The following is a 4492-nucleotide window of genomic DNA, read 5'->3' as shown; positions in this document are numbered from 1 at the left end:
CGACCTACGTGCTGTATAGGATCCCGCTGCTACATCATGCATTGGACATGCAAGCACGACACAGGGAAAAGTGGGCTCGTGTGGGCACTGTTAAAAGATGTGTCCAAGCACATGCAGAACTGGGCACATACGTACTGATTTCGGTCCGGTGTGGCTTGAAAAGGTCCTGCATGAGCTCTTCGACAGGGAAGAAGTGATGCAGCGGCCAGAGGGGCGACCACAACACCAAGTTCTTGCAGAATAGGGCATCACATAGGTGTCGTAAAAACACGGTTCTAAGAGCATCTCTAATAGGTGCGCTACCGCACGACGCTCAATTTTTTTTACAATGTTGAAATATCGTTTTTTGCGTGAAGGAGGGCACTAGCTCCAGCAGTCGCAGTAAAATATGGCACGCGCGAGCAGCTCCAGAAGGCGCGCTAATTTACAGAGCGCACAAGCAGCCAGCGCTTGTAAATATGATTTTCACATGTCCATTTGACAATATGATGATGTTTCAAACATTAAACAAATGTGCAAAACAAAGACATATCATAGTTCACTTGCACAACATAGTTCAAAATCACCCAACCAAGTTCATGACAAATAAAAATTTGCACAAACAAATGGCCCATCAACAATCATGCCACACAAATCATTATCGTCCTCTTCTTCCTCCGCCTCCTCTTCATTTTCAAGCGCCGCATCGTCATCGGGAGCTCGGATGGTGTTCGTAAGATCTCCAACGGGATAATGCGAAGGTATGTGAGGCACACCGGAAGACATGCGTCCACCCATGTCACCCGGAGGTGCTCCCACACCTCTCACGAGAGACCCAAAACTCATGCCTCCCATGGTAGCTCCGAAGCCACCCATGCCTCCCAGCCACCCATGGTAGCTCCAAAGCCACCCATGCCTCCCGTAGGTGCTCCCGTGCTTCCCATGGTAGCTCCGAAGCCACCCATGCCACCCATGCCTCCCATTGGTAGCTCTCATGCCTCCCATGGTCGTGTCTGTTTTTGGACCAAGACTTCTTCAGGGGAAAGAATGATGTACTCCTTTTGCCTATCATCGAGTTTAGATGTGTCCATGAAGAACAAGTCCTTCACCCATTTCAATACTCTAGATCGCTCCTCCATGGCCAATTTCTTCTCCTCCAATGCCACCTTCCTCTCCTCGGCAGCCACCCTCCTCTCCTCGGCCGCCACATCTTGGCTCCTTGTCATCATCCTCACCTCGTTTGTTTCCTTTCGTGCCTTCACAATAGCTTCCATAACATTGTTTAAATCATCATCTCCTCCGAGTTTGGTGTAGGGCTTCTCTTGCCGCCATCACTTGATGCCTCCTCCTCCTCATCATCCAAATCAATAGTTGCCTTGATATTCTTGCTCTCCTCTTGGTCATCGCGGGGCTTCCATTTCTCTTCATCCTTCCACACATTGTAGCAATGGGCCAACACAAATGGTCTCCCTTTCTTGACCTTCCCTTTCTTGGTCTTCTTCTCTTCTCCTTGAAATAAGTTTTCTGCAATAGTGACCTACAAACAAAAGAACAAGTTAGCACTTGAAACACCAAAAAAGAAGGATGAACATGGAAGGAACATAAAGAAATGACACTTACCCTATCTCTATCATTAATGCCACTTGAGTTTATTGTGTTAACCGCCTTAAGTTCCGCCGCCCACCTTTGATAATCTTTGTTGATTGTCGACCACCGGGAGCGAATAGATCTACCCGTGCGGTCAATTCCACTCTTGTTGTGTAAATCAAAGTGCTCCTTCATCCGGTCCCAATATGCATCTCTACTGTGGTCCCCTCCAACGTTGGCATCCATGGACACATGTAACCATGTATTGCATGGCAAGATGTCTTCGTCCATGTAGTTGCCCACTCTTCATTTGGGTGCATCGATGATACCCTCACCATCCTCGTCCACCTCCCACTCAACACGATCATCTTCACGCATTTCATTTGTTTGAGACCAATGAGAATTGTTGGAGCCAACCACTAGTGCAGAATCGGGCTATTGTTCCGGTTCGTAAGGGCCTTTAGTGTCGGTTCTGCAACCACCACGTGGCACGAGCCCGCGCCGGGAGGCTGGGACTTTTAGTCCCGGTTGGTTACACCAACTGGGACTAAAAGGTTTAGGGGTTTATGGGTTTATGATTTATTTTTCCTTTTAGTTTTGTGTTTTCCATTTAATTCTTTTTCATTTCAAACATATTTTACGCTACTAAATATTGTACATGTTACATATATATACATATACATATACATATACGTATATACATATACATATACATATATATATATATGTATATGTATATGTATATATATATATATCATCGAATTTCTCGCAGGACCATTCACATACACATGTATGTTATACAATTTGGTATATAAAATTTCTCCTACAATTTGCAGATCATTACATGGGGCATTAAAGTTTGCAATAGTATTCTCCTTTATGATCTATAACCTGGTCGAGCAAAAATCCCGCTATTTCCTCTTGAATTGCTCGTACGCGATCCTCCAGTAGGAGCTTGTCCTGCATCTCCTTCATCTTTAAAGAAGCAAATCAATATATGCATGTATTAGTTGTGTGTGTGTATATATATATATATATATATTAGATAATGATGTAAAAATTGTGAAAATGTTCTGGCAAACGTACCCATTGCTCTCTATCATTTCTTCTCCCTTCAGACGTCATCATGCGAATGTTCTCGCAAACGTAGTATGCACATAAATTAGTCCCCGACGCCTGCTTCAGGGCCTTTACGATAATAGAATTCAATCAGATAATAATTAATCAATCATGATAATGGTATTGAAACTAGAATTAAAGAGATGGTAGCTAGCTAGTACTAGCTGATGAAGCCATGTACCTAGGGTAGGGTCATGGATCTGTCCAAGGTACCCTCCCCAAGGACATCTCTAAAAGAACCAGAAGCAGTCGAAGAAAAATCATCATCCACTCGACCATGAAGCTATGTTCCACTCGACAGTCTTGAAGACACTCGACCGTATGGACAATCACTCGACTACCAAAAGATCTAGAGCCACTCCACTCTGCAACGGTCGGGAATTAAGTCATAGCCTTAATGGTCATTATGTACCTTTATTACAGGCGTTATCAGTAACATATTCATCTTTATGTAGCTTAAACCCTTTGTAACTGAGGGCGGAAGGGGTCCTGGCGCACTCTATATAAGCCACCCCCTCCTTTGGGACAAGGGTTCGCACCCCCTGTAACACGCACGCATATAATCCAGTCGACTGCCTCCGGCCTCCGAGACGTAGGGTTGTTACTTCCTCCGAGAAGGGCCTGAACTCGTAAAACTCGCGTGTACAACTCCTCCATAGCTAGGATCTTGCCTCTACATTCCTACCCCCATTCTACTGTCAGACTTAGAACTCGCGTGTACCACGCACGCCCCGTCCACGGGGCAACGCACTTTCGCGCGTGCGTCCGTGGCGTCCTCCTGCGGCAGCCGTCAACCCAATATCGATCGGCTCCTATAGCTTCCCCCTCCCTGCAGCCCGCTGGAACAAACGTTCTGGTCGATCGAGGCTTCAGCGATGGGTGAAGCATGCGGTGGCTCGCCAGTCGGCCACCCCCCAAGTCGCGGCAATCAAGCCCGACGAAACTCTCTACGGCCTGTTTGATCTGTCGACTGGCTCCGTTGTGTCTGAGTGCCACAGCAGCGACCCTGCGGCAGAAGTTTTGATGGTCAATGGACCACGCAGTCCTCCTGGCTTCACCCATGAAGACGGAGGCGATGGGGGCGGCGATCCGTTGCGTGTTCATGAAGAGTACCGCCCCGAACCCCTCTCTTCGCAGCGGAGGGAAGAACTTCACCGCCGGAACATGGATGCACTTCACACTCCTATCGTTGGAGAAACCCCAGAGGCCTAGGCCTTGGAGGAGGCGCGCCTGGCCAACTTGGCTGAGCGCACTCGACTGGAGAACCTCCAGCACACACTCGACGAGTGTGCTCGGCAGCGTGCTCCCGAATCCAGTCGACGTCAACTTTTTCCACCTCTGGCTCAAGTATACCAAACTCCAATCCAGAATCTCGCAGCTGCGGCCTGAATAGCGGAGTCAATTCAACCTTCCCAGTCAGAAGCTGGCCGGGGTTTGGTGCAGATCCGGGCCTTGCTCCGAGCCGCGGGTGAGTAGAACACAATAGTATCTCAGTCGCGGAATAGGATTCACAGCAGATCCGTGGTTGCAGACACAGTCCAGTCGGCTCACAGCCCAAGATCGCCCCTGAGGCGTGAGGGACGTGGAGACCGACGAGATCAGTACAGGAACCGTGAGCAGTATGATCACCGACTCGATCACGATGATCGTCGTCGAGTGCCCACGCCTCCCCCAAGGAGTGGATCATACGTGCCTCGGCGACATGATGACAGGCGCCCTCACAGTGTCGGGCGAAGGATTCCAGTCGACCCCAGGGAGCCAGGCTTTGATGCAAGATCTATTCTCGTTCAGGGCTTGGTCAACAGAA

The sequence above is a fragment of the Triticum aestivum genome, chromosome 7A, assembly GCF_018294505.1.
Source record: "Triticum aestivum cultivar Chinese Spring chromosome 7A, IWGSC CS RefSeq v2.1, whole genome shotgun sequence".
Taxonomy (NCBI): domain Eukaryota; kingdom Viridiplantae; phylum Streptophyta; class Magnoliopsida; order Poales; family Poaceae; genus Triticum; species Triticum aestivum.
The sequence above is the reverse complement of the archived record's forward strand: the minus strand, read 5'-3'. Positions refer to the sequence as shown.